The sequence below is a fragment of the Schistocerca piceifrons genome, chromosome 9 (genome assembly GCF_021461385.2).
Source record: "Schistocerca piceifrons isolate TAMUIC-IGC-003096 chromosome 9, iqSchPice1.1, whole genome shotgun sequence".
Lineage (NCBI taxonomy): Eukaryota > Metazoa > Arthropoda > Insecta > Orthoptera > Acrididae > Schistocerca > Schistocerca piceifrons.
Window position 1 is genome coordinate 217,452,485 of NC_060146.1, and position 21,097 is coordinate 217,473,581.

General features: G+C 46.1%; 1 protein-coding gene across 1 annotated transcript in view; it reads left to right on the plus strand.

Moving 5' to 3' along the window:
• Window positions 1-337: 337 nt before the first annotated feature.
• LOC124717179 (flocculation protein FLO11) overlaps window positions 338-21,097 on the plus strand; it is a 182,415-nt gene continuing 161,655 nt past the window's right edge. Inside the window, exon 1 of the mRNA XM_047243956.1 lies at window positions 338-991. The gene's annotated coding sequence lies outside the window, so the exon portion shown is untranslated. The remainder of the gene's footprint in view (window positions 992-21,097) is intronic.

A 21,097-nucleotide genomic window follows, 5' to 3' on the forward strand; every position in this document is an offset into this window, starting at 1 on the left:
AGCGGCGGAGGAAATGAGGGAATGACAAGGAGGGTGTAGAGAGAGAGAGAGAGAGAGAGAGAGAGAGAGAGAGAGAGGAGTCTGGCGCCGCAGTTGCGGCGATCTGCCGCCAGAGGCGCTCGATGCCTGTCACTCGGTTTTCGCGTCGGCGGCCGTCGGATGCTGATGCTCGGCTGTTGGCGGCGGGGCGGTGGAGGTGGAAAGCGGTGGGGGCGACGAGTTTGGTGGGGGGCACGAGGGGGAGGGACGGGCGCTCACCCTCTGAGAGGAGTCAGTCAGTCGGTGCCCGCCGAGGCGGAAGGACGTGTCAGTGCGTGTGTGTTGTGTCCACTGTGTGTGTGTGTGCGCGGAGCAGCGTCTGGCGCGCGCGGAGCGGACTGCGAGACGCGGCACGTAGGACGAGTCGCCAGCAGCTCGTTATCTCCGTCTCGCGGGCGAGCAAGGACTTGGCCAGCCGCGCCGTGTGGCCCGTGTCCGGAGCAGGAAGGGGACCCTGCCGCTATCACCGTATATCGGTGCTACGTCAGTGTGTGCGCGCTCGCTCGCCTTTATCGCCACAAGTGCTGGCGCCCCGGCTGCGCTTCAGTGAACGCGACAGCTCCGTGGCAGGCTGGTATTGTGCGCGACCGACGTGCAAAGTGCATCACAGCTGGAAGTGAACAGTGAAAGACAAGTGCTAACAAGTGAAGTTACAGTGGTTGTCGAACAAAAAAAAAAAAAGGAACAGTGTAGTGTCGACTGTGTTGGAATTTCCCGAGCTCGCTGGCGAGCAATCCACAGTGCGATAAAAAAAAAAATTACACTGACCGGTGTGTTGTATAGTCTCGTATCCCCTGTGACGACAGATGCTGGGCGAGACAAGTGCGTGACAAATAACGGTTCCGTCTGCCGTCGCTTCTGGGAACTTTGTACCCACACACGTACTGCCTAGGATATACACACGTACACAGTCATCGCTCTACTCCCAGCGAGCCACGACTCCACGAAAAAGGTGAGTGCGTGTGTAGTGTTTTTTTTCGCAGTAGTGTCGAGTTAGTGCCGAAAACTTGAGTGCCGTGGGTGTGCGGAAACGCTTGCGGGAGAGTAATGCGACCTTTTTTTTTTTCCATCGCTAGTCTCCATTCTGCCGCGGCCGAACGGGCGACCTCATTTTCGGAGCCCAGCGGCCGTTCGCCTCGCATGTCCGTGCGTGCGTGCGTTCGCGCACACGCAGCGGAAATCTCTGCGGGCGATCCTCGGTGCCAGTTCGCCCGCACTTAATTTTTCCCTGCTGTCAGGCGCGCGACGCCTGTTTGTCGCAGCCAGGCTGCGCGACGCGCAGAGTTGCTCTTATTTTCTGACGCCATTGTCTGTCACGGTCGCCAAGTCGCCTCGCCGGCCAGCCAGCTAGCTAGCTATTAGCTATCGCGCCTAGCGGACCGCAAAACCAGTTACGCACGACCTCTTCCTCTTTTCTCGGCCCTCTCCTTCTCTTTTGTTCCCTCCCCCTTTTAATTATATTGCTTCTGGTCCACCGCTCTTTTTCCGCGTCAGCGCGAGACCATCTGTCTGGCGTAACGATCTCTCCCTAATAGACGACAAAGCGGCAGTAAACGAAGGAGAGCGCTGCCCGGCTCGCCGCTTTGAAACTAATCTCATTCTTCTACAGCTCGCCGCTCCGCAGGAAAACCCATCACTTACCTAACATTACGCGCTCGATTCTTCCCCCCTCCCGTTACTTTTTAATTAGCGTCCAATTATCGAGTCAATTCCGCAGTCATACCTGGGCATAACTCCGGTGACGCGTTGCATATTCCGGCAGTTAAGCTACTCGATTACATTTCACCGCAGCCATTTAACGTTTTGTGACGAGGGGGGACACAAGTGATTCTCCCGCCACCTTCGTCACTCTTCTAGCGTCCCGTCGGAAGTTGCCCCGTTCGGCCGTGACGACTCGATTGCGGAATGGACAGAACGGTTTCTTTGTTCGTCGCACGTCTGTCGCAAGCCCAATTAGTGCGAGCCGATAGCCGTGAAAATTTCGCCGCATCCTTGCGCAAATTTTTTCCACCTGTGAGCTAACACTTCACTGAGGAAATAGTAAGAGATTGATGGTTTTCGTGCCCACAGATCGCTGAGATGATAATGTGTGCGCTAAGACTGAAAGAGTGTAAAGGAAATTCGTTCTGGATAGACAATGAAACTGACTTTTTTAAAAAAAGGCTTACCTCGAGGCACAGTGAAGCTTTTACGATGAAGCACTTGCAGATAAGCCAACAACCGAATTATAAGCAGTTAACACGTCGTACACCTGATAAAAGTTACGCGTTTTCTTTCACGTTGACGTCGGAAACAAGAGATTGAGCGTTGGCTCTGCATCTACGGTGGCGGAGAGTATTCCTTACCAGTACTGGCGAATTTCAGCCCTATTGCCAGTTTGCATCAGTCTTAGTCGTTTGGTTCTCGAGATGCTTGTGCGCGGTGACAGCACAGTGTTCTTCGAGTACAGCTGGTTCCACAAGTTCACGCAACAAGGTTTCACGACAACTCCGCCTTTGGCTCCACTGAAGTTCCCCTGGAATTTGTGTTACATTTCGCATATTAGTTATATCGACCCGTTACGTCCCTAGCAGCACGTCTTTTAAATCGTTCGGTCTCTTACGTCACGTTTAACTGAGGACTCGAAACGTCGCAACAATGCACTAGCCACTAGCGTCTTCTACCGCGTTTTCTCCCTTACTGTACTCTCCCGATTGTTCTAAGAAGTCTTATGTCAGCCAATCGCCGTTCCCGCTGATCCAGTTTCATATCGTATAACCCGTAAATATTTGAACGGTATGATGTGGTCGACACGTTCTCCACTAATCTCGTGATCGCTTACTTTCGGTTTCTCTGTTACGGGTATTGTTCCCAGAGAGAGGAGTCAGCCAAGAAATACGTGTGAAAGTGGCGAAGTCGGAATTGTTGGTGCAAAATCTCAGCGCCGCAACTCGCCAATACAAATTCTGACGCTGGGCAGTGGTCAGACGAAAACAGCGAACTACGCGTTGCTATAAATCGTATAGCGTTCAGATTCCGTGAGCAAGATTTGTAGAGCGAAACAGTTGTGTTTTCGACGATATTCAATGGGTAATTGAAATCTTGCCGTTTACACAGTCTCTTCTGCTGCGACTTTGAAAACTGTTGAAATCGTTTAGATTTCCAATTCTTATTAACACTCATTGTAAAGGAAGGAGAATCTGCGAACTCCTGCAGATGGTTCTGTTACCTGTGACGAAATTACGGTCGGTAAAATATTGTGGACTAATGTCCAGTTAGGTCTAGACAACGTATCAGTCTAGTGCAAAGAATGGCAGCTGGGCACGTCATGAACTGCAAAACTGTGCTCTCATTTGAGGACAGTGTTGACGAGTCGTAAGAAGAGCCACTCGCGTCATACAAATATTTGCGATGTGTAGGTGTGTCTGTTAAGTGGAACGACCACGTAGAGTTGACTGTGTGTACAGCAAGTGACAAGCTACGATTCAGTGGTAAAGGCACTGCCGTTTGCTGAAGAGTCTCTGATGAAACACTTACGCGGACCATACTCGAAGAGTAAAGGGAATATGGAACCCACGTCAGGTCAGACTGATAAGGGATGTGGGATCGTGTGGGAAAGAAGGGGTGGGGGTGTGCGACTGGTAAATGGCGAGACAGTCCAATAGAAATGTTGAAAACTCTTACAACGCAAGTACCCGAAAAAGTCAGTCTTACACCTCGAGAGAATACGCTTAGAGAAAAACCTCAAGGATCGTCTTTCACGGCATAAACTAACGACATTCTAACAGCCTCCTACACGTTTATACTTTAGCCACCGTGCAAAGCTCAGGCAAATGGCGATAGTACAGCAGCCGATTTTCGCACTCTCCGCCCGCGAGCGAAATGGAAAGGAACCACAGCATATCGAACTGTAGCACCCGCCGTTACGTACTTCTCTGTGATTCACAGAGAACAGGTGTGAACGACAGGTTTCTTTATCGCCATGCATCAGACCGCTGTAGACATAAAATCGTGCCCTCGCACAGGTAGAAATTTAAATGTCCACCTCTTACATGGGCGATCAGACGATTCCGTCTCCTATACGTGAAAGCGATTACAGCCGCTGGTATAACAGTAGGCACTCCCTTGCTTATAGCTACCTGCTGGCACTTTTTTAACCCCCCCCCCCCCTGTTGTGTTTCATTTGACGGGAACAATGTCAGCGAACGACAAAAAAGCTACTGCGCCCGTCGTGACAAGTTTTTAGCTTATTGTTCCTCCCCCACCGGCAGCGGTGGTCGTGTGCCACAGCTCCGACGCCCACTCGCATAACTAAGTGGGAGGCGCGCCGGCAGTTTAAATTAATTCTGAACGGAAACACTCGGCATTATTCCACCGTGTGTGTGTGTGTGTGTGTGTGTGTGTGTGTGCACGCGCGTGCGCACTTCTGCCCCCCCCCTTCCCCCCCTCCGGACAGTTTATTCACCGGTGGGAGGGGAAAATTAAGCGACCTAAACAGTGCGAAATACGACAAAGCTTCACGTCTCGTACCCTCCCTTTCCCTTTCTTCCGTTCTTTCATTTCTTTTTTTAAACATGTGCTTCGCGCAGTTGGCCATTCTGTGTAGCCACTTTGGAGAAGCGCGAGGGTGCGCACAAAACCACTAATCGAACATTCAGGCGCGCGTTAAGTGCTAATTAATTGAGGACGGCGAAGTCGATTAGTGGTGGCGCTAATTCTGCACCTATCCCCCCCCCCCCTCACCCTCCCTCTCCGCTCACGGCTTTTTCAATTTCCTCTCTCTCTCTCTCTCTCTCTCTCTCTCTCTCTCTCTCTCTCTCTCCCCCTCTCTCCCCTCCCCCTATCTGATAAGGCAGACCGATCCTCTAATGAACTGTTCGGTATTGTAGGGGCGGCAGAAAAAAAAGAATAAGGAAGGAAAAAAGAAAGGGAAATCGTTTCACTCCCCCAACAGCGGATTACGTGGCGCGTGCAAAGTGGGCTGTCACTGCGCTAGTCCGATTACATCGTTACGCCAGCACTGAGGTTTTCATTTTTGAGACCGGAAAGCTGATACAGTCATCACCTTCCGAAAGAAAACCCCGCACCGTATGTTTATAGAGCGTAACCGTTAAAAAGACTCCACTCACTGTACATTATTCTCGAATAATAAACAAGGTATGTGGTAAGAAGATAAACATCTGTCAAAGTATAACAACTGTATTGAAATGCGCGCTAACTGAATCAGGTGATGCTGAGAAAATTAGATGAGAAAATGAGTTCTGTTATTTGGGTCGCACAAACGTGACCTTGACCGAATTAGAACTGTACTATATTTTCTCAAAAACCTTAGATTATTTCCAAGTCATTCCTTCTACTTCCCTGTTAATGATTTTAATTGTTTCATTTCCACTTCGTTTCTTAGTGCTGCCTCTAAAGAATTGATTGACGCAATGTGGTCTTCTGATCTCATAATCGGATACTGTCGGCTTCTTTTATTCTCTCGGCTGTAGGGCACAGTTCTCCGTTTATTCATATTCACGATGAGATGCCAGTCATTGCTCCAAGTAAACACTTTGTCCAGATCTTTATACATTTCCTCAAGACCGTCCAGTGACGGTAATTACTCATAGCCCGTAGCACTTTTGGCAAATATTCGTATAATGCTCCTAATCCAGTACGTAGGTGCAGATAACGTTGTTTCTGTGTACTGAGAATATTAAACGTCCAGATTAACTTCCTTCGGTCGCACACGATTTTACCCTCGTTTCTGCCACACTCTCGCCTTCCAGTTTAACGTTGTTGCTCTGGTCTTCAGTTCCAGGACTGGTTTTTCGGAGCTCTCCGTCCACACTGCTCTATCCTGTCTAGTCCTCTTTATCCCTTAATATCTATGAGAATCTTCATCTATTTGAACCAAATTATTGTTGTCAAGCGTTGGTCTCCCAGACAAATATCCCTAGAAAAAAAAAAAACTTCCTAGCACTTAAATTTACGTTCGATTATACACTTCCCTTCCTCAGAAACGTTTTTATTGTTGTAGACAATCCATACTTTGCATCTTTGCTTCGGCAGTTATTGAGTTGCCAAATAGTAAAATTCATCTACTATCTTCAGTGCCTCATTTTCTAAACTAATTCCTCTCAGCATCGTCTGCCTTGATTCTATTGCATTCCACTATCCTTCTTTTACTTTTCTTCGTAACAGTCTTATAACCTCTTTTCAAGACGCTATTCATCGGTTCAAGTGGTTTTCCCTGTCCTTTGCTGGCTCTGTTTTATCACGTTCTCACGCAAAATTTAAGTCCTGTATGGACCTGGGCCATGCTACATTATTCAACATGTACGACTTTCTCATTTAAAGTTACTTTTTTCCAATTCTTTACTATTACATGGAAAGGAGGGTCATAAAGTCACGCAATGTTCCGATGTGTTCCCTGAATTCGAGATACTGATCCAGTACCCGAGAAAGTGAGTTTCGAACCTCCGTCGGATTACCCAGATTCACGTATCCAGATAATAAGCGTGCACATAAACACTTTTGTTCGGAGACTACAGCCCCGCACACGCGCCCGTTAGGAATCCGACGGGGGCAGATCTTGATAATGTCAGATTAGCGTATAATTTACCGAGCACTTCCTGAGATGAAGATGTGTAAGTAAACGACCGCCCTTGCAAAGTGTGAGCTACAGCGGACGACTCGCTTAAAGAGGCGAAGTTTTTGTCGCCAGTAGGTGTGTGGTTTCTTTTATTATTTTCCGTGTCGAAGATTAGCGGACCATTTGGACACGGAATTGCAGGCTTCTTACTGCGCGTTGCGCGGCTTGCATAACTATCGGGCGTCAGATCTTAACTTGGTTTCTTCCCCTCATTAGACCGCAAGAGGCGCCTGCGTTCTCTCTGCCTGCCTCCTTCCCTCCCCCTTCTTTCTCCTCCCTCCCCCACCACACACACACACACACACACACACACACACACACACACACACACGTGCGCGAGTTTACGCTCGGCAGATCGACTCCTGCCCGCCCTCGGCGGGATTAATGGCAGTTCATTAGTCGCTCTAATAGGCGCAGTTAAATTCCCATTCGTTTTTAACGACCGGCGCAGCTCAAAAGGTGGCTGCTCGTCATATTCTTGTTCTGCGCTGAAACAGCCACGGCGACGAGAGTGAAATGGCCCCACAGACGTCTCTGTCATCGGGTGCAGCTCCTTCCTCAGGGATTGGTTCCTTTTCAGAGCGCAGCGTCACGCTGTGCCGAAGTGAAAGGAAATACGTTCTCCCTGTTCATTTTAGAAGTGGCACTTTGCTTACGGAATGTTATGCAGATACTTCGGAACACGCGACGCAACGCTGACCCTACCACTATCTTCCTAAGACAGATTATACAAAGGCTAATCTCCGTTTGAAGCATTTTTTTAGATTTGGAGAAACCTTTTGAATTTCTTGACTGGAATACACTCGTTTGAATTCCGAAGGCAGCTGGGGTAAAATAAGGCTGTTTACTACTTTTGCGGACACCAGACTGCACTTGCAAGGTCCAAAGAGCGTGAAATACGGGCTATAAATTAAAATAAAATGGTTCAAATGGCTCTGAGCACTATGGGACTGAACATCTTAGGTCATCAGTCCCCTACAACTTAGAACTACTTAAACCTAACTAACCTAAGGACGTCACACACATCCATGCCCGAGGCAGGATTCGAACCTGCGACCGTAGCAGTCCCGCGGTTCCGGACTGCAGCGCCTAGAACCGCACCACCACCGAATACGGGCTATTGCAGAGAATGTTTGTCCCAGGTATAGAGCAAGCAGTAAAGGACACCAAGGAGGAATTTGGAGACAGAATTAAAGTTCATGTAGAAGAGATAACAACTTTGAGTTTTGCCGCTGACATTGTAATTGTGGCGAAAAGATTTGGAAAAGCAGATCTTTACTGAGCACTCAAAGGACCTGTATCCAGAAAATGACCGAAGTTTTTTTTTTATACTGGAATTGAAGACTTTCCTTTTTAGAATGACGCATGTATTTTGTATTCAGCTCAATTTTAAGTATTTTTATTTTATTTGCTAAGAATATGCTGACATAAGTTTATTTATTTATTTATTTTTTTAAACTCCAGTGAGTTAGGTAAATAGTTTGTAGTGTTAATGGGGACAGTGCTCGTCCCAGTAGCGAGCAACTGAGACATTCAGGTGAAAGAAGCTTCTATGAGCTGAGGACCAGAATTCCGATGCAAATCTGATCGTTTGCTATGTCCTCTCGATCGCATGTACGGCCGTGAAGACATGTCATCAATACATCAGTGTCTAGCAGATACTGAAAACTGACTTTATACTATCGTTGATACATGTTGGTAGACTGTGGGTATGTTGTGACCCCTCGTGCCCACTGCATTTCCACCAAGTCTGTGGTCCCTTAGGACACAATCAGTGTAAAATATATTACACTCTAGACTATAGAGCACACGGTACTGCTGCCACGCACAAAAAAAGGCTCTAAGCACTATGGGACTTAACATCTAACCTAAGGACAGCACACACATCCGTGCCCGAGGCAGGATTCGAACCTGCGACCGTAGCAGCAGCGCGGTTCTGGAATAAAGCGCCTAGAACCGCTCGGCCACAGCGGGCGGCACCACACACACCTAAGGAAACAACATTGGGTGTCGAGTGCAGTGCATAATACATGATCAGTGGTGCATCACTCAAATAAAGAGAGGAAGAAGAGTGCCAAAAGGGGACAGAAGAGTTTGTAGACACAAGCTGGGCAAAAGACGAAAGCCGCCGACCACTTATCTATTGGCTTGGAAAAATCATTGCTCCATTCCGGGATTTCCTTAAACTGCTACTGAAACTTCAAACTCCATTCCCCACAAATGTGCTTTATCGCCATATATGGAGCATTTTCAAGTGAATTATTATAGGTAAAGACCTAAGATTTTCACTGTTTCATCATAGCCATTCCACTAAATGCCACAAAATAATTCCGTGCCATCAGCAGTTAAGAAAAAATTTGTTTTAATTTTTCCAAGCCATAAAAATACTGTTATGTGAAGACTAATCACCTACACGCTGAAATCCCAAAGGTACAGAACGTACCCACCTCGCTAGTCTCCAGAAATTAACTATGTAGTTCAAATGCTGTAACAGAAAAATTCCTTAAATTTCACATTGCGAATATTGGACAGTCTGGGCTCCTTAATTTCTTTTAGACAATACTTGACGAAATAGTGCCAAATATTTGTACATGACGGAATCTGCTTAATCCTATAGTGAAATTATACAACCCTTTTACGTTTCGTCACGAACACAACTGCCGGAATATTACAGCAAATTTTCTTGCCCTGTAGGGAGCTGCCAGCACAAATTATTGGAACTTGTTCCAGAAAGTTCACTTTCTTTAATGTGTTGTTAGCTGGTGAGTCACTGTGTCAGACACATTACCAAAGTTGTTAATATAGTTCCTGTGCTTACTAGTTTTACCAAGTCCGTGTTCTGTGCAAATGCCAAACATTTATTGGAAAGTGAGGTTTCTGACAGCGCCTCAATGTTTATGACGTCACATGTCCTAACCATGTGTCGTGCTGTGTATTTTGCAAGGACATTCATTGGTATGCAAGCTATGTTGAGAATAAATTAAAACGTCGTGCCTAATGCTCACGTTTGACAGCATGAACAGTGGAAATGTCTTTTTTTTTTTTTTTTTGGAGGGGAGGGATTCAGCGGTCAGCAAGAGAAAGTTTCGCATTGAAATTATGTGTGAAGTTTATTATAAGTCGCAAAGTGCTCCGATTCTGAAATAGTGGACGAATAACGTCTGTGTATTGGCGCACCGACAGTTTCGTGTTCGATGGATCATTTGCTCAATAAATCTTAATGATGTGGAACGAGTCATTTTACATTCTCATTTGTAAATATGGCTGCATGCTGAACATTTATAAGTTCATTATTATTATTATTATTATTATTATTATTATTATTATATAAAGATGTGACTTAGTAATTCCTACAAGTCATTTTTTGGACGTTACAGTAATAGAAATTATTCTACGGAATTGCAGTAGTTGTCAAGGAGAAACATTTTCAATTTGTTTTCCTGTCTGTCGGAGATTTTACTACTGAGTAAGTAATCAAAAATTTTAGTTGCTTAATCGCGCACCCCTTTTTGGACTAAAGGCAACCTTAATGTGGAGTGATGAAAGTCGTTTTTCCTTCTGGTATTGTAATTATGTACATCATTGTTCCTTTTGAACCGCAGTGGATTATTTACAACAAACTTCATGAGGGGGTAAATATACTGTGGAGCAGTAGTCAAATGCCTAAAACACAGATGCCTGTAAGGTGATCCTGAGTGAGCACCACATGTCATTCTTCCAGCATGCTGTTGAGCAATTTAGACTTTAAGAAAGAACATTATTCGATATGACACTACTGAATGAAAATGCCAACTTATTGATTTGCCTCTCCCAAGGATTGTAAGTGCAAATGTAGCTGGACTAAGATGTTTTAGAAGTTGCAAAATGTGCTTTTTCCAGGTTAAATTCTCATCAGTATGGACATTAAGAATTTTGAAATGTACGCCCTATTCATTATTTCCTCGCCATTTGTTACACTTAATCACTCGTGTAGTACCCCTAGATATGCAGAAATGAACATGTTGCGTCTTCTTAAAACTGAGAGTGAGTCCACTCGCATAAAACCAGTCACAGAAACTTTTAAGAACCTTGTTTACTATTTCTTCTGTTGGTTTATGTACACTGTCTAGAGGTAAACATAAAGTTTCTAACTGTGACACTTGTCTTACTGTGTTAAAGATGAACATAAGAGCAATGTTCTTAATGAATAGATCGACACAGCTTTCTAAATCCCAACTGTATGAAATATTGTAAATGAAATTTCTCACACCGGAGCCGTTAGATAGGCAACCAGCAACAGGGAATGCGCCGAATTAGTCGTTCAGTACGTAATACAGATATGTGGATCGGTGCCTGTGGCGAGGCGCTCGTTGCCTTTATAGCTGGCATTCATTACTCTTTCTTGTTGAACAGCTCCCAGTTTTAGTTTCGTCGTTTTTTCCCCTCCTGACGTGCGCGCTTTCCTCCGGCTTTCTTTTTCGCTCCTGTTTTCCTGTATCTCTTTTGTCCACGACTGTCAGTAACGCCTCCTCACGAACGTCCTTCGCCGTCCTTGTCCCCACTGAAGAAGAGGAAGAAGAAGCGAGACTGCAGAAAGAAAGGATGGGGCGAGCTACTGGAGTGGAAAGGAGGGAGGGGGGGGGAAGAGAGAGAGAGAGAGAGAGAGAGAGAGAGAGAGAGAGAGAATGCAAGCGGCTGTCGCAAGTGAGCTGAACACTCAGCAAAGGCAGGGAGGGGGAGCGACCGTGAAAATTCTGCCCTGTAGAATGACGTGCGCGGCGCACGTACGAATGCAAGAGCGTTCGCAGTCCCACGCAGGCTACTGCGTGAATGCCTAGCGTCGAGGTAGTCTCATTCCGTTTGATGGCACTTGGTGTGTGTTTCGATTTTGTCGCGCGCTTTTAATATAGATGTTTCTCAACAACACTCGCGGTAAGGAAAGAGGTTTGCTGGAGGGGGGGGGGGGGGGGGGGGCACGAGCGCACAACCTGCTCTGTGTGCAGTCACAGAGAGCCGTCCCTCCGGTAATTGCGTTGGTAATGATAGCCATTGCAGCGACAAACAATGTCGGCAACATTCTCCAGTACAGGTGTAGTAGTTGCCGTTTTCGACACGAATACAACTATTCGCTGATTGGTCGAACTTCCTTGCGCGACAAAATGTCAGATTTGAACCGCTAATAACTACCATTCTAATAATGAGTAAACAATGGATGAGCCCACGACGGGTACATCCTATCTGTATGTGCTTTTCGTGGAGTATTTGTTTTTCTGTGTTGTCATCGTACCAGTGTAGGAATACGCGCGTGAGTGTCACGATTTAGTTTTGTGTGCAGTTACAAACTGGTGTAGCGTGGCCACGCGTTTAGCTAGGAAACTGATCCTATTGTTATTGTGAAGAGCGTGCGCCGCATTACCGGAACACAAAGTGAGACAATAAAAATAGCCGGTGGAGTGTTACCCTGAAAATTGCGGAAGAATGAGAGCTATCGTCTCAAATGTCTCGTAAACGTCTCCGCAATTACAGAAAACGCGAGTCGGAGGGAAGATCGCGTCGGAAAAAAAAAAAAAAAACAGTTCAGTGTCCAGAGAATGCGAGAGCTATGGCAGGACCGGAATCGAAATAAAAAAGAAAAAATAGTTGCAAAGGGATTAAGTAGTCGGCAAGCAGTGGAAAGTGGCAGTCCTTACTGTATAGTGATTTGCTGTAACCACTTTAGTCCAGAGTTAAATTACATATCAGTACGAAACAACAGTTATGATTTTATTTGACGTCTACTGCACAGACCCGAACGGTGCATATAGAAATTTTAATATTTTAATTTTATTATTATTCTTTCTTCCTGTCGCAGCTGCCATCTCCGGACCACGCATGTTTTGGCCCGTTTTCAACTTTTTCTTTCCTTGTAAACCAAGGTGCCGCTGGAGTTTACTGTCTGCTCCAGTGTTACCCGCTCATCTTGCGAGCCTTTTTCTATCTCAATGAAGTACGTCTTGCTGAGAAAGTAGCGAAGAACTGACTGCTCAGCCCTGCAGGAAGACAGAGTTCATGGTCGTTGCTGTCATCTGCTGAATTCTCTGTTTTCTTTGACCAGGATATTTCGTGAATATACATCATCTCATATATCTAATTCCTCGATCAGTCCTTTTCTATTCATAGCAAGGCATCCGGCAGCATATAGTACCTCCAGCGTGTAGTTATGTCGTGTGCTGCTGCTTTCTTCTAGTAGGCAAATCCGTTCAGTTGGTATGCTGTACCCGCTTTTCCGATGCGTGATGCAGCTACTCCGTTATCTGAGGTTTTTGTCTCTGCCCACTCCGAGACTTTTAAACTTCTCCCATGTCCAGTGCCTTGGGTGCTGACTTGATCTACGTAATATCTCTGTTTCCTCGAATGATATCTGGAGCCAATCTTCGCTCACTGTGTCTTCAGGTGATCTATTTACTGCAGTTCGGATTTCGGCACTAATGAACCATATACTCGAACAAGCATTTTCAGAAATTTAGAGGTTTGTTTTAGACTTCTTCGTGCCCAACATTTCTCAGAATGGGCTCCTTTTTTCGCTGGTCACATCATCTTGTTTCATTCTCCGGTATCTCTGCCACCCAAACTGCCTAAAAATATTCCTACCTGTTATACCAAGTTGTGTTATTCCTGCTTCTCGACGTCTTTTTTTTACTACACCGGTCCATTTTATTGCTTCAATTTTACCTTCAAAAAAATTATTCACTTTCGTAGAATTATGCAACCTGACTAATTAGTCTGTTTGCTTCCATTCTTTTTATACGCCCATAAAATTTTAGTCCGTATATTTTTTTCGTATTGCAATAAACTTGGCATACTTTTTCCAATTCCTTTATTAGATATTAATAATCTCTAGATTTCTCCTTCACAGTTATTCGGAACTAAATTTTTCCTGGTTACTTTTTGTTTCCTCTCTTAGATTTTTTCAATGTTTCTCTTTCATTTTAAAATAAGCGATTCACAGTCACACCGACCATGACATTCTGCTTTGAGAATTTCGTTGTAACGTCTCTGTTCTGAGATGCGCGCGTGCGTGCGCGTGTGTGTTTTCTGTTGATTTATGTAATGTACAGACTTTTTAAATTCTTTGTGTCCATCTTTTCATATATATGACTACAAAACTGTAATCACCGATTCCTGATAGTATTTGTAATTAGTTAGCATCCAATCTTCAACATTCTTCTCTAATGCCATACTTAAAATGGTCCTATTCTCTTCACGTCTTAACTGTTTCAGTGCCATCTGAGACAAACGCCAGAGACAATCTTTTGTTGCTGCTCCCAGTCTGTATTTTATATCCTCCCTACTTCGGACATTATCAGTGATTTTGCTGCCCAAATAGTAAAACTCATCTATACTTTTAGTATCTTATTTCCTAATATAATGCCCTCACAGCATCGCCTGATTCACTGTGACTATATTCCACTATCCATGTTTTACTTTTGTTGATCATCGTACAATCGCTTTCCAAGATGCTACCCTTGTCCCTTACATAATTGGAGTGTCTTCTGTATAGTTTTCATTTCTTCCCCCCTGAACTTTTAATTCCGTTCCCAAATTTCGGAATGTTGCAGTTTACTGCTTGCTCAATGTACAGATTTAATAACATCTGGGATAGGCTAAAACCCTGTTCACTAGCTTCTCAAATGTGGCTTCCTGTTCATGCCCTTCGGTTTTTATCACTACTGTATGGTTTGTGTACAAGTTGTAGAGGTCATTTAGCTCCTGTAATTTATCCCTGCTGTGTTCAGAATTTCATGTACGGATGCTATAAGCGTAGGTTTGCCTTGTTTCACCTGTCAGAGGGTCAGTATCACGTCGCGTGTCCCTACATTTCTCCAGAACCCAAACTGATCTTTCACGAGATCGGCTTCTGCCAGTTTTTCCACTCTTCTGCACAAAATTCGTGTCAGTGTTTTGCAGTCCGTGACTTCCTAAACTAATCAGTCCGTTCAGAGCACCTGCTGGGCCTTTCGATGCCGGCCGACCGCCGTGTCGTACTCTGCCAGTGGCGCCACAGGATGCGGTAGGGAGCGGGGTGAGGGCAGCACGCCGCTCTGTCAGTCTCGGTCAGCTGGAGACGCTACTAATCGCTCCTCGACTGACTTCCAGACCTCCCACAGAGGGGAAGTCTCTGGCAGTGCCGTGTGCAACACGCTGGTGGTTTTGCAATGTTCTCACCTGCCTGCACTTGCCTTCTGATACTGGAATCAATACACCCCTCTCCAGACAGTATCACACGTTTGCGTCACCGACTGCCCCAAACCTGGCTCAGTAGCGCGTCTGATCCTGCGATTACAGACACAGTAGCCTGCGAGCTGCCCACTCTGGGGCAGGCCCACACTTCTGGGCGAGAAAGGCCCCGTGCGGCTCGGCTCAGACAGCTGTTGGCCCCGGTCCAAACGGCAGCGTCCTTCGCAGCTTCACAGACTCGTGGCACACTCCGCCCTACAGTGTCGCACGCAACATCAGATAAAACCCCAAGGCCGTCGCGAAACCCATCTCGAGGACACTTTTCGGTATCCAGGAGTCTCAGTCATTTCACACGCAGTTCCAATGATCGTCGACACCTGTAGAACCGACTGTCGAGTTGTGATGCGTCAGTCCGTGGGAATATTGCCGTCGACACGGGGGCAGCCGCCGTATTGCGGTTGCTTAAGGAATTGTGATTGTATCCACGCGTGCACCTCTTCATCCTAAGCGAATCGACGGTCACGAATGTCTTCCCAAAAAAAGGACCGTATGGGCGACGTGTAAGGGGTTCACAGCAACGTGACCGAAACAACCTTGGCGGTGTAATATTATATCCTGACATATATATATATATATATATATATATATATATATATATATTAAAAAAAGATGAATGTATTTGATGAATGAAACGAAAAAAGAAAACGTTACGCCTTAATCTCCCTAAACTTCATGTTTCATATGAGGTTCATGGAAGTCGGATATATACAACACTGTTAAGAGAAGTATGTAACAGTACATGTAATATAAGTTGATTACAGTTTGTTTAAAGTGACTGTCTCCATAAGAATGGGATGACTACTATTCCCTTCGACAGTAGATTAAATAGCAGAACATGAGCCGTCTTATTTTCAGGCTAAATGTGATTTCTGCATGTACGCCTGCTGTTGTTGTTGTTGTGGTCTGCAGTCCTGAGACTGGTTTGATGCAGCTCTCCATGCTACTCTATCCTGTGCAAGCTTCTTCATCTCCCAGTACCTACTGCAACCTACATCCTTCTGAATCTGCTTAGTGTATTCATCTCTTGGTCTCCCTCTACGATTTTTACCCTCAACGCTGCCCTCCAATACTAAATTGGTGATCCCTTGATGCCTCACAACATGTCCTATAGCCTAGAAAACATTTATCAGTAGTTGAAAGCCGTAAATGAAATCGTACCACGTCGTTGTATTAACATACGCCGTTGACTGCGTCCTTGTGTGCCTGAAATCATTTCAAATTGCGGGCACATGCGCTTACACATTTTACTTCTCTCGATTAATGGCGCCACTTTTTTTCGGATGTGTGTGCGCCGTGGCCAGATTTAGGTGAATTTAGAGAACGCTGCAACAATGGCGGCCACCAATTAACATACATACGCTACACTGAAAATGGCGTAACTCGGAGGAAGTCTGATTTACACACACATGAACATCAAATAAAATCCGCTATTTCACGTGAGGGAACAATCATTATATTCTGAGATAACGAACAGAATTTATCACATCACAGACCTCGTGAGCATAAAAATTTACGTCTCATACTCTTACTGAAGAAGTTTTTATCTTACACAATTTGTGATAACACTGAACGTTGTATTTTCTTTGATATCGTTGCATCTCAGACACGACTAATACCTTAGTTTATTGGATTTTGTGCTTCTGTCACTTCGTGTCTTTTCACACGCAAGAAAATATTTATTCAGCACTTTTGGCATTTCCAGGCACCAATACAGCGGGAATTATTCTGCAACAGAATAAAGCCGTCTGTCAACATTCCTGGGCGGTTGGACTTCAATGCTTGCATGGTTCTATAGGCAACCAGTAACATTTTTCCAAGGAGGCATCGGCCGTCTTGTCGCACAGTTTCACACGTGTAGCAACTGTTACGGCGATTGCCCTTGAAATAATTAGTTTACTTACTTTTTTTTTTGATCTCTGTCATTTTCACTTGACAGCCCGTTACGAAAGGCTGAAAAACAATAGGGCGTAACTAATTGATCGATCCTCGTAACTGGAGTGCAGTGGAAGCATCTCAGTCTGTTCCACGCGCTCATTAGGGGGTGCCTTGCGGTTCTCTGCCACTGTGAACGTTTCTTCCTCCTCGCGGAGGTGGAAGTTGTCAGCAGTTTACTCGGGGTTAATACGCGAGTGTGGCGCGTGCGTGGCGCCCGTTTGAGGCGTCAGCGACGGCTCAGAAGACACGGCCGGCCGGCAGCCGGAGACGCCGGAGTAACCCAGTTATTTATTGCAGTGGGCCGTGCGCTGCGCGCTTGTTATCTGCCGGGCCGTTATACCGGCTGGCTGCCTGGCCAGGCCCGCTCCCCCTCCCCCTTCTTCCCCCCCCCCCCCCCCCCCGCTGCCCGGCCAGCTCTCCTCCCCTCCACTCTACCGTCCTCCCTCTCCCCCCCTCCCACCCCCACCCGTGTGCCCAGCGCGGAGCCACCGCACACAACCCGCGCGTCCGACGTATCGAGCGATCGATGCGATAACGCAAGCGGGCACTAAACCGGTTATCACCCGAGTAGATTGTTTGTCGTCCGCCCCCTCTCTCTCACTCTCTCGCGCGCGCGTTCTGCCGTGTCCTTTACAACATCGTGTGTGTGTGTGTGTGTGTGTGTGTGTGTGTGTGTGTGTGTGTGTGGCAGCAACCGAGCGCAGCGGAGGAGGAAGCCGATGGAAGTCTACCTGGCGCTTCCGAGTCGAGATGACCGTCGATTAGTCTGCAAGTGCCTCGCGTCCTGCCCCCATTTATACTATAAGCACTGGTCTACAGAGAAGTCGATATCTCGCGTCGGCTGAAGCCCCAACGTTTTATTTCCGTTAGCCCCGCCTGTTAATGTGGCTTTCGACGTATTCACAGAGTCGCGGGTTCGACGCCTACCATTGTCTGTCTCTTGTCCGGCCTACAGAGGAAGGGACACTAGGTGCCTGTTTAATGGTGCGTCCACGTCGACATCATCGTCATTACGGCCATACCGATCAAGTTCCCACCAAGGGTGCCGGCATACAGAGGGCAAATACCAATTAATTAGAAGAAAGAAAGAGGATGCCACCATCACTTAACCATACAGAGAGCTACACGCCCTCGATAACAATAACGCCTCTCGAGTTCCTCCTTTCAGCCGTTTGCAGCGCCAACATACGAGGGCTACTCAGAAAGTAAGGTCCGATGGGGTGCGAAATGGAAACCACAGTGAAAATCCGATAATGCTTTGCACAGACGTGTTGGACAGTGCCTCTAGTGATCGCGTCACGCCGCTCTTTTTAGCTCAGAGCGCACAGTGAGCACGTAAAGATGCTTAGAACTCTAGTGTCTCCCAACAAGTTCGTGGGCCTGGTGAGAGAGTTCGCCTGATGCCGTGCAGTCCAGACAACATAACTTTCGTACGTTTCCTTCTGCATGGTAATTCTCGGCCGCTCTCTGAAGAGGCAATGGAGATGCTCCAACAGCGTTTCCGATGGGAAGTGCGTCATCATCCACAACAGAGCCCGTAATTGGCTCTGAGTATCATCTCTGCTCACATGAACTGCTAGCTATGAAGACAACGTTCTGCCACAGACAACGAGCTGTATACCATCGCAGAGAATTGGCAGAAAGCACAGGCGCCTTCCTTCTATGACGAAGGTATTGGGAAGTTGGTACTTCGCAAAGTAAGGTCCGATCGGTCGCAAAATGGAAATAAAAAATGTTTCATGTGCAACAGTTAGCTACTATACCTTGCAGCTACTTCTCTACATAGTCGCCGCTCCGATTTATATACCAGGGTAATCCCAAAAGTAAGGTCTCCTACTTTTTATAAGTCCTTAGACCTGTTTATTTCTACACTGATTTACATCAGTTTACAGCTTGAACATGTAGCCATTTTTCGACATAATCACTATTTCTGTCGATGCAATTTTGTAGACGCTGTGGCACTTTTTCTATGCCAATGTCTTACCAGCTCGCCGCCATGCTGTTCAGAAACTTATGAACCTCTTCTTTCACCTCGTTGTCGGAGCTGAATCGCTTTCCGGCCAAATGTTCTTTTAACCCAGGGAACAGGTGATAGTCACTGGGCGCCAAGTCAGGACTATACGGTCGGTGGGTGGGTGGGTGAGTGATTATGTTTCACTGAAACCGTTGCAGGAGAGCAACGGTTTGCCGAGCGATGTGTGGGCGAGCGTTGTCATAAAGAATGTGTACGCCCTTGCTCAACATTCCTTTTCTCCGGTTCTGAATCGCCCGTTAGAGTTTTTCAGAGTCTCACAGTACCTGTCAGCGTTAATTGTGGTCCCAGCGATTCAGCTCCAACGACGAGGTGAAAGAAGAGGTTCATAACTTTCTAAAGAGCATCGCGGTGAGCTGGTGTGACATGGGCATACAAAAACTGCCACAGCGTCTACAAACATGCATCGACATGTCGAAAAATAGCTAAATGTTCAACCTGTAAACTGATGTAAACCACTGTAGAAATAAACAGGTCTAAGGAAATAAAAAATAGGAGACCTTACTTTTGCGATTACCCTCGTTTCTAAATCGGAGCGGCGACTATGTAGAGAAGTAGCTGCGAGGTGTAGTAGCTAACTGTTGCACATGAAACATTTTTTATTTCCATTTTGCGACCAATCGGACCTTACTTTGCGAATAGGCCTCGTATTAGGGCCATGTTGGCTGATGTTACAAGGCCAGATCGTTCAAATGGCTCTGAGCACTATGGGACTTAACATCTGCGATCATCAGTCCCCTAGAACTTAGAACTACTTAAACCTAACTAACCTAAGGACATCACACACATCCATAGCCGAGGCAGGATTCCAGCCTGCGGCCGTAGCGGTCGCGCTGTTCCAGACTGTAGCGCCTAGAACCGCTCGGCCACTCCGGCCGGCGAGAAGGAATGCAAACTGTTTCCAAAATTAATTATCACTTCGCAGCCCTGATTTGAAACTTGCTGGTAGATTAAAACAGTGCGGGCGTTAGTACAGTATTTGCTCGCTAAAGGGAGAGGTTCCAGTCCTCGTACGACACACAGCTTTAATCAGTGAACACTTCTCTGCAGAGTTACAGACGTACCTGATATCTGCATCACCCGAAGATGTGTAATGTTTTCCGAAGCGACCTGAGTGCATCACTGGACAGTGACTGATTTCCCGTATTTATTTCTTTTCCTTCCTTGTCAACGTATCGTGAAAACGGAATACCTCCATGGGTAATGCAGCGATAATGTGAGGTGAAATAGGCTAGGCTTTACTTTTTTTTTTTAATAAAGGACAGCAGTGGGTGTTCATTTCATCACTGAATGTTTCTACTTCACGAAGTATCGCATTAAATTCCACTAGACGCTGGTAACAGCGCAAAGGATCCATTTTACAAGCGAGGAAGAAGGTGTTGATGATTCTGCTCTTTCCTCCGCCTGTTGCAGATGTTCTTTATACAGATTCTTGGACTGCAGCAGTGGCAAGAAAGAAATTAAAGCAGAAATGAAACGGCTAGCTGCGGACATTTTTACAGAGTAGCTACCCCTAGGTACTACAAATTTTTACACTACTACGGCTCATTTCGATGTAAAAGCGCCACTGTGCTTGTCTCCGCTGCAATACCGTCTGACTGACAGTTGCAGTAGCACAACCACACAGCGTGATTTTCTCCCCCCCCCTCCCCCACCATTTTTTTAAATTTAACAGATGTTTGCAGATGGGCGCTTTACATTCCGCGTTTCGTACGAATAACGAAAATATCAAATTTACTGCGTATTGCTAGCGAGCACATGGTCGAGTGATCGGGTGTCACAGCTGGTATTAAAAACGTGGCCACGATAATCAAATGTAAACATTCTGAAATAAAAGCTTAAAAAAACAAAAGTATACTTGTTTGTTCTGTATCACACATGATATTCCGACTTTATTATTTGCGTACGCCGTATTACCGCAGCATATGAAATAAAAAAATCTATCGAGCCAGGCCGCAGCGCCCCGAATTTTGCTCATTGAGTGTTTAGAGCAACCTACATCGCACAGTTGCTGCCACTATTACTGGCCCACGATGACTGTAAACAGCTGAATTTATCCGTAGTCTAAAATAGGAATTTTCCTTCCTCTTGGATAATTGTACGCTTCAAGTGGATTAGGCTTCTCTTTGTTGGCCTATGCTCACTTCACAGTGTACTGTACTACAAGCTGACTACCCGGTATCGTTTACTTCACTCTTTCCACATCAGTGGCCCACCAC